A 10,513-nucleotide genomic window follows, 5' to 3' on the forward strand; every position below is an offset into this window, starting at 1 on the left:
TATTGGATTATTTACCTTTATCTTGTGTGGTGCTCAAGTATTTTATAAATTCTAGATGTAAGTTCCTTATCTGACATGTCATTACCAAACACTTTTTCCCAGTCTGTGACTTCCCTTTTTACCCTGCTGGAGAAGTTTTTGGAGCCATCTCTTGCCCTGATTCTTACAGGAATCACTTTAGAAAGCTTCAAAATCAATATACTCCAATTCTACAAATAATTATTGAGAATCTGCTACATGCAAAACACCAGGCTAAGCACCATGAGAGGGAACTCTAGTGGCTTAATTGGTAAGAGTTATACTTCTGATCCAAAAGCTTTTGATTTTAATCTACCAACTGCTGTATGGAAGAAAGGTGGGCAAACTCCTCTCATGTGGCTTGTTGTGGTTGTTAGATGCGGTCAAGTAAAGTGCGACTCGTACTAACCCACATGAACAACACACCTGAACCCTGTCCTGTCCTGTGCTTTCCTCATCATCTCCACATACTTGAGCCCATTGCAGAAGTCACTGTGTGTGACCCCCATCTCACTGGGGGTCTTCCTCTCTTTTGTTTATCCTCTTTCCAAGCATGATAACTCTTTCCAATGAAGAGCCTCTTGTAGCAACATATACAACTCCTTGATGCATGCAGAGACGCATATTCCATAACTCATCTTCTATCGTTGATGTTCAGTGCTTCAAATCTATTCTTAAAATGTTTTTAAATTCAGGTGAGATAGACTTAAGTTCATATTTAGTTCCATGTGGACTTGCTTTTATTTTCTTCAATCTCAGTTTGAACTTTCACATGAGTAAGTGATAGTTTGTTCCACAGTCAGCACCTGGCCTGGTTTTGACTGCTGATATTGAGCTTCTCTAATGAGTCCTTTCACAGTTGTAATCAATCTGATTCCAATGCAGTCCATCTGCTGAGGTTCATGTGTGAAGTCACTGCCGTTTGTTGTGCTGTTTTTTTTTTAAAAAAAGGTTTTTGTAATGAAAAAAAAAATCATTGCATTTACAAAATTTGATTGTTCAGTCTCAGGCTTCCTTTCTCTTACCAAGTCTGTACTTTCTGACTATCATTCATTCTTTCTTCATAGTCTCATAGAATTCATTTTAGTCCTATACAGTTTATAACTGCCAAAAACCTGCTGGAGTGTCACCTATGAACTGGTTCTGCTATAATGGCAATGAGTTGAGTTGGACCTGGTGCCAGTATGGTGCAGCAAGATCATTAGGAGGCTATTACCGGAACCCACCAGAACAATGATGAGGACTTGAACCCTGTGGTTGGACTCTAAGCATTCTTAAGCATTTCTCATTCATCTCAGGGGAACACCAGGCAGCCAAAGGCACTCTAGCAGAGACACATTAGTTTAGACTATGCTTCAACATCAGGAAAGGTGTGAATCAGGGATATGTTCTTTCTCCATACTTTTTCAATCTATACACAGAATAGATTATTCAGGAGGCTGGACTTTATGAGGTAGAATGCAGCATTAAGATTGGAGGTAGACTATATTATGCAGATGATACAACCTTTTTTTGCAGAAACTGAGGGGTACTTGAAACATTTGTTGCAGAAGGTCAAGGACTGTAGTCTTCAATATGGATTGAAACTCAACATCAAGAAGACAAAGTTCTCACCATTGAGCTAATTGGTAGCACTATGGTTGTTGGAGAAGAGATTGAGGTTGCTAACAATTTGAGCTTACTTGGTTCCACAATCAACATTCTTGGCACCAGCATTCAGAAAATCAAAAGGTGAATTGTATTAGGAAAATCTGACATCAGGTACCTCTCCACAGTGCTAAAGAGCAATGGTGTCCAGTCTCGAGACTAAATTATGCCTGACCCAAGGTATGGTCTTTGCTATTACTTGCTATGCATCAGAAAGCTGGATGATAGAATGATAGAATAAGAACTGATGCCTTTGAGTTGTGGTGCTGGAGTATTGAACATGGACTGCCAAGTGAACAAACAAATCTGTCATAAAGATGGGGAAACCAAGTTTTTCCTTGGAGACAGGATTTTGAAGCTCCATCTCGTATACTTTGGGCATGTTTCCAGGAGAGAGACCAGTCCTCGGAGAAGGAAATCATGCTCAGAAGGATGGAGGGACAATGCAAGAGAAAAAGACAGGAGGGGATGGGTTGACATTATAATGGGGGTAGATGTATCTGAATAAACCTACCCGGCTCAAGATAGGACAGGGTTCAGAGCTGTTGTACATAGGGTCACTATGAGTCACAAGCAACTCAATGGCAAATAGCAACACCACATACAAAGAGTTATTCTGAGCCCAAGTACCATGCAAGAGGGACACAACATTTGAAGACATTGTTATCATGTGGTAAGTGCCCTGGATTTGTCTTCCTTGCTCAAAGAATTGAATTGAGTGGGAGACACAGAAAGGTCAGGGTTCTATGGAGGCGCTAGAAAGTGTACAGCAAAATTTAGTGGCTCTTGAAAGAGCCACTGCTCAGTGTAAAAGCAAGTTTGTTGTTGTACGCTGCCAAGTTTGAAACAACTCATAGCTGACCCTCCAGTGAGTTTTCAGAGACAGTAAATCACATGGGAGGAGATTCCCTTTCTATCTCCCACGCAGCAGCTTGTGGATTTGAATGGTGCACCTTTGGGATTGCTGTCCACCTTCTTATCACTAGGACACCAGAGCTTCCTTTGGTTAGTATGATGGCTTTTGAAAGAGCACTCTATGTCTTGCTTAAAGTAGTCCTGACATGGGCCAAGCCCTTGCTACAGCAAGCAAAGTGTGACCAGGCCCCAGAAACTGCACCAACTGCCTAGGAAAAGTACATCCAGTTTGCTGAGAATCAAGATGAGGCAGCAGAAGTGAAGGAGAAAGGCAGTTTATTAGTGAAAGTACATTCCTGAGAGAGGAATGGATCATTCTCTGAGGAAAGGATAAGAGTAGAGAGGGTGATTGATGTGTTATGAGGGATTAAGTACTTATATAGTCAGTTGGCTTCCTCCTGGGCAGGAATTATACAAAGCAGGTGAATGGTGTTTTGGGCCAATAACATTGTTAGCGGCTCCTAATCTGGTCCATTTTTTGGTGACATCACTGATAGCATGTTATGTCTATGCTTCCTTGTTGTTGTTAGGTCCCTTTGAGTCACATATGACTCACAGTGACCCTGTGAACAATAGATCTGAGCCCTGTCCTATCCTGTACCTTCCTTATCATCTCTGACACATTTAAACCCATAGCCACAAACACTGTGTCAATCTGTCTTGCTGAGGATTTTCCTCTTCCACTGACCCTCAGCCTTTCAAAGCATGATGTTATTTTCCAAGGAGCAGCCTCTTCTAACAACATGCCCAAAGTGTGTGAGCCAACACTTCACCATCTTTGCCTCAAAGGAACATACTGGCTCTGGACTCTCCTCCCATGTGATTTACTGTCTCTGAAAACTCCCTGGAGGGTCAGCTATGAGTTGGTTCAACCTTGGCAGCGTACAACAACAGACTTTCTTTTACACTGAGCAGTGACTTTTTCAAGAGCCACTAAATTTTGCTGTACACTTTCTAGTGCTTCCATAGTACCCTGACCTTTCCAAAGATCTTTCTCCAAAGATAGCAGTTGATGGAATATTCAGTACTCTCTCCAACATCACAACTCAAAGGAATCTATTCTTTTTTTTTAAATGGAATCTATTCCTCTTTAATCCTAATTCATTCTCCAGCTATCAAATGCATATGGAAAATCCATAATTTGAATCAGGTACAATTTGTACTATAAACTGATACTGTTCTTTTTTAGGACTTTGGAGAAGTGACAACAGATTTTTCCAGTTTAATAAATCTGATCGCTAGTCCTAAAGGTATTGGTCATGGATCCAAGTAAGATGAAATAATTGACAATTTCAATCTTATCTCCATCTGATCGATATTTGTTCCCATTCCAAAGAAGGGTCACCCAACAGAGTGTGGAAACTTTAGAACAATATTGTTGATTTCATATGCAAACAAGATTCTACTGAAGATTGTCCAAAAACAACTGGAACAGCACATCATCAGAGAACTGCTGGAAGTCCAGGCTGGGTTTAGAAGGGGTCATGGTACTAGGGATATTGAAGCTAATGTTAGATGGATCTTAGCTGAAAGTAGGGAATACCAGAAGAATGTCTATCTGTGTTTTATTGGTTATGCAAAGGCATTTGACTGCGTGGATCATAACAAATTGCTAAGAAAACAAACAGATTCATCCTGGAGAGGGTTAAACCGGGCGGCTCCTTGGAGGCAAGGATTCTGAGGTTTCATCTGACATATTTTGGACATGTTGTAAGGAGGGACCAGTCCTTGGAGCAGGACAACATGCTTGGGAGGGTGGAGGGACAGCGCAGGAGAGGAAGGCCCTCTATGAGATGGATTGATTCGGTGACTGGGGTAATCAGGATGAGTGTATCAGAGACATGCGACTGGAACAGGACAGAGCAGAGTTTAGGGCTGTTGTACATAGGATCACTATGAGTCACAAGCGACTCAACAGCACATAACAACAACAACAATCATGATGTTCTTCTTCATAGAGTTGGGCATTTTTAATTATTTTCTCAGCATACAGATTGAATAGGTATAGAAAAAGGATACAAGCCTGATGATACACATTTTTCCTGATTTTTAACCATGCAGTGTTACCTTGCTCCATTCAAAACAACAGCTTCTTAATTTAAGTATAGATTCTGCATAAGCACAATTAAGTGTTCTGGGATTCCCATTTTTCTCAATGTTAGCAATAACTTATTATGATCCACACAGTCATATGCCTTTGCATAATCAATAAAACAACAAATATACATTCTTCTGGTATTCTCTGTTTTCAGCCAGAACCCATCTGACATCAGCAATGATATCCCTGGTGACACAGCCTCTTCTAAAACCAGCTTGAACTTCTGGTTCAAGTACCTGTCTACTGATCCAGCCATTTGTGAATTATCTCCAACAATATTCTGCCTGCATGAGATGTGAGTGATATTGTTCCATAATATCCACATTCTGTTTAATCAGCTTTCTTGGGAATGGGGATAAATGTGGATCTCTTCCAGTCAGTTTGGCCAGATAGAGTTCCTCCAAATTTCCTGGCATAAACTGGTGAGTGCATCCAGAGCTGCATCTGTTAGTTGAAACATGTCAATTGAAGAATGTGGCATTGGGATTGGAGAAAGACTCATCAACAACCTATGTTAAGCAGACAACACAACTTTGCCTACTGCAAGTGAAGAGGCACTACAGCATTCAATATGGTTTGCATCTTAACATCAAGAAAATAAAGTTCTTCACCACAGACCAACAGTCAACATTATGATAGATAGAGAAATTATTGATGATGCCTATGGTTTCATCATGCTTGAAATAACAATCAACACCCTTAGTACTAGAAGTCAGGAAATCTGGAGAAATCTGGAGACAATAAAGCATTGGGAAAGTCCATGGTCAGGGACCTTTCCAAAGTGTTGAAGGGCAATGATGTCAGCTCTACGACTGAGGTGCACCTGATTCAGGTTACGGTCTTCTCAGTCACCTATTATGCATCAGAGAACTGGACAATGAATAAGGATAACAGAATTGATGACTTTGTTGTGGTGCTGGAGAAGAGTGCTGAATATCCCATAGACTGCCAAATGAACAGATATGTCTTGGCAAAAGTGCAGCCAGAGTGCTTCTTGGAAACAAACATGATGAAGTCTTTCATACTTCGGACATGTAGCTAGGTGAGGCCATTCCTTGGAAAGGGACATCATTCTTGGAAAGATGAAGATGAGGAAGACGTCCAATGAGATGGATTGACACAGTGACTTCAGGAATAGGCTGTAGTGTGTCAAAGATGGTGATGATAGCACAGCCATGCATAGGGTTGCTAGGAGTCATACTCTTTTCTATGGTACCTAACAACACAACAACATCACGATGTTGCCTATTTGCCTAGGGTTGAAGATTTTTGTTTTCTTGATGTTGAGAAGTAATCCATATTGAAGGCTGTATTTTTTTTAGTTTAAATTTATTATTACTTTCAGTAAAAATTTACAGAGACTTTGCATTTCCATTCATTCATTGTTACACTTTTATCCCCTCCCAACCCTCCCCCCCAGTACACTACCCTCTTGGAAAAGTAAAAGACAAATTCTTTCATTGTTTTACATACACTCCCTCAGGTCCACTCCACCACATAGCCTTCGCTCTAGACTCCTGTCACGACAAAAATACCTAATCATATATCTCTTTTAAACAGTTTTCTCCCTCATCTGTTTCAATGCAGTATACATTATTGAACCCATCTTTCTCAGTCTCTCCCCAACCTCAAGGTCAGTCCTGTTTTACAACAGTGGCAATATGCAGTATTTGTCATTTTGTGACAGAGATACTTCACTCAGCATAATGTCCTCCAGAATCACCCATTTTGAATAATATTGCATGAGTTCCTTGTTTTTCAATGCAGCATAGTATTCCATTGTGTGAATATACCACAGCTTCTCTATCCATTCGTTTGTTGATGGGCACCTGGGTTGTTTCCAACTCCTTGCTATTGTGAACAAAGCCACAATAAACATGGGTGTGCATATGAAGGCTGTATTTCTTGATCCACTGCAGTAAGTACCTCAAGTCTTCCATACTTTCAGCAAGCAAGTTTGTGTCATTTGCATAATGCAAATTGTTGATGAGTCTTCTTCCAGTTTTGATTATAATTTCTGTCCCCAGGTCATCATTTCCAATTTCCAATCCTCCTACTTTGTTTCCAACTTTTGCATTCCAGTCATCAATTGTTATCAATGCATCTTGACTGCATGTTTTTTCCTCAATTTTCCTCATCTTTGACTTAACTGTTGGTGTGTATATTTGAATAACTGTTGTATTTTTTAAGTCTTCTTTGTATGTATATGGATAGTATCTTATCACTTACAGTATTATACTTCATGATAGATCTTTTTAACTATTCAACACCATTCCTCTTCAACTTTGATCCCCAGAATAATAGATCATGTGACTGTTTGATCCAAAGTGGCTAATTCCAATCCATCTCAGCTCACTTATGCTTGGAATGTCCATCTTTATGTGTTCCATTTCCATTTTGACAACTCCAGTTTTCCTGTTCATATTTCATGCATCCCACGTTCCAGTTATTAGTGGATGTTTGCAGGTGTTTATTTTCATTTTTTAGTGACTTCCCATCTGGACTCTACCTTTAATAGTACAGCTTCTTGTGTTTCTCTGTTGTTCAAAATGTTTTTGAAAACCTGTTACTTCAGAAGTTAATGACCAGTGCTGCTTTCTAGTCTGTCTTAATCTGGGAACTCTGCTGAACCTGTATACCACAGGCTACCCACCTAGCATTTGAAACACTGGTTGTGAAGCTTGCAGCATCACGACAACCTACAAGTTACCCCGTACAGCAAACTGACAGACAAATGTCAAACACTAAATACAAAGCATATATGCACCTAAGCTGTAAAATAGGTAGCAACATGCAAATCCTTCTCCAAGTTCATTGAACTAACAGAAATATGTTATACCTCTAACAGCAAACCATAGAAACAATCATGCATGCAAATATCATGGCATAGGACAGCCCTCTCTGGCCCTGTCTAAGGAAGCACATCTGGAAGAGCCCCTGGGGCTATCTTTTCCTCTAGAGACCACCTTCAGGCTGAGAGGCCAAAAGGCCCAGTGACAGCAAGCCGACAAAGTTGGGACCCAGTGTCACTTGCTCCTCCTTTGTGCATGTCAACTTTCTGAAGTATTGGTGACTTCCTTATAAGGTTAACACAATGTGGAACACTTGGCTCAGATTGGATAAGGCCTAGCCTTTGCTTTTATTTGGAGCCTTCCTTATAAGGCAACATGTACCTCTCCTGGTTCTGATTGGATAAGGACTAACCTTTACCCTTTGCTGGAGTCTTTACCTTATATGGGCTCAGGCTGACTTCTAATAACTTGTTTGGCAAGATTCCAGAAGAAACTACAAGGTTCTTCATGATTTTTGTTAGATAGGAAAAAATAGTTGAGGTCAAGAGAGAGAAAGAAAGAAGCTGGCCTTAAATGAACAGGCTTTTTTTATTGGGTGGTCTGACAGGTCAAAAGGACAAGTGGGCAGTCAAGATTGGTTTCTTTTTATAGGGGTTTTAGGGTAAACTAGGAAGAATGGTATTCTGCTTGGAATTTGGGGTGGGGGTCCTGTTAATTAACTTGGGTATGGACTTTTGTGATCAGGCTCAGAGCCTTCTCAGGGCTCAGTCTCTGCTCTGGTCGTCTTAGACATCATCAGACCTCCTGAAGGAATGATTAGGCCTGGGGGCAACTGCAACATTCTTCCTCCAATTTTAACTTTGGCTTTAGCTTTCCTTGCTTGTGCTTTGCACCAAACTATTTATCAACTATCCAACTCTGAATAGTGATCATCACGTGTGTCACAGATACACATTATTCTGGATTTATGCAGCAAGCCAGGTCTGCCACAGCCCTTTCTATGAGCTGCTTTAGTGAAGGTAGGAAAAAGAGCAGAGCAAGGCCAGCTGGTGTTGTAGAGTGGCACCTGTCTGATTTGATGATTGTTTCTTGAGTAGCAACTATGCTGCTTTTTCCGTCTACCATCCCCTCCCCACTCAGATTGCCCTGCTCTGGTCCCACCTGGCTCCCTGCCCTCTGGCTTCTAGCTAGGCTCAAACAACTTCTAAGATATCTGGCTACAAACACCCTTAATCCTGCCTGTACCTCTGTACCCAGTCTCATCAATTCTAGTCTTACTGTTAGTGTGCCATCTGCTTCCTCCTGGAACGCTGATGCATGTGGCATCAGTCCTCATGCCAAGCCATGGGAAGTTTTATTTTATTTTTGTAGATAAGGAAAATGAGGCACAAAGAGGTTAAGAGACACTTTGTGGCAGAAACAGTAAAGCTCCCCAGTTATTCCACACGGCCCTCCATTTCCATTCCAGCCCCTCAGCAGTAAGGAAGGGCTCTGTGACTCGCTCTGGCCTATGGCTATAAGAAAACATGGTGGGTACACATGCAGGAGCGTAGGCACTCTCTCCTGCCTGAGCAACTGTAGAGGGCTCCTATTGAGAAAGGTCAAAAGGCTGCATAGTTTAGCTGCTGTGGAGAAGACAGCTTCCTGGGACCCACAGCCAATCTTGCATGAGTGAAAAATAAATGTCTATGTGTCAAGCCCAGATAAGTGTTACTCTGTGGCCGGTTGTAAATAACATGAGTTTCTAAGGTTACATGGATACTAAATGGCAGAACCAGGATATAAGCAGGATGCAGACATCTCCAAGTCCTGTGCTCTGGATGAGGAATTAATTAGGAGGAAGAAAAAACAAAGCAGTGATAGGTCAAGTGAAACCAGAGCCTGTGACATTTTCTCTTGCTCACTTTTTCCACAGCTGTTCCGCCCTGCCTAACACTACCACCTACAAAACTAAGCTTGCATTTATTTGGTGCTAAATGTGTACCAAAAATATTGTGCTAAGTGCTTTACGTTACTGAGTCTTTTTATGAGGTATGTACAATTATTATCCACATTTTTTCATTTGCAGGACCTGAGCTCAGAGAGGTTAAGTGCTTTGTTAAGAACAAAGTGACAATTGTTAGAACTGGAACTTTAACCCAAACTGTGTGACAGCCCAGAATAAAGGTCTAGCAGCCTGCTTCAAAAAAGTCGCTCTCCTGGAAACTGTATGGAGCACAAGTCTGCTCTGTAATGCAGCAATCACCATGAATTGGAATCCACTTGATGACATCTGGATTTGTTTTGGGTTTAGTGTAGTCTTCAATATGGATTAAAGCTCAACATAAAGAAGACAAAGATTCTCACCACTGGGCCAATTGGCAGCACCATAATGAATGGAGAAGAGATTGAGGTTGCTTAGCTCCACAATCAATACTCTTGGCACCAGCCGTCAGGAAATCAAAAGACCTAATTGCATTAGGTAAATCTGTTGTCAGGGACCTCTCCAGAGTACTGAGAGGCAACAATGTCAGTCTAGAGACTAAGGTGCACTTGCTCCAAGCCATGGTCTTTGCAATTACTTGCTGTGCATCAGAGAGCCTGCAGGATGCCAGAAGAAGAATCAGTGCCTTCGAGTTGTTGTACTGGAGAAGAGTCTTGAACATACAATGGACCGTCAAGAAAACAAACTGGTCTTGGAGAGTGTGAAACCAAGTTTCTCCTTGGAGGCTAGCATTTGGAAGCTCCATCTCACATACTTTGGGCATGTAGCCAGCAGGGACAGATCCTTGGAGAAGGGTATCATGCTTGGAGGGGTAGAGGGACAGTTCAGGAGAGGAAGACATCGGACGAGACAGAGAGATAGAGTAACTAAGATAATGGGGGTAGGTGTCTTGAAATCCTTGAGACTGACTCAGGACATGGCAGGTTTCAGAGCTGCTGTACATCAGGTTACTATGAGTCACAGACAAGAGCCTATGGTGATGAAGGAAGAAGTTCAAGCTGTTTTGAAGGAAATAGCAAAAAATAAGGCACCAGGAATAGATGGTATACCAATTGAAGT

This window comes from Elephantulus edwardii, unplaced genomic scaffold (genome assembly GCF_000299155.1).
Source record: "Elephantulus edwardii isolate Elephantulus edwardi_28Jun2011 unplaced genomic scaffold, EleEdw1.0 scaffold00195, whole genome shotgun sequence".
Lineage (NCBI taxonomy): Eukaryota > Metazoa > Chordata > Mammalia > Macroscelidea > Macroscelididae > Elephantulus > Elephantulus edwardii.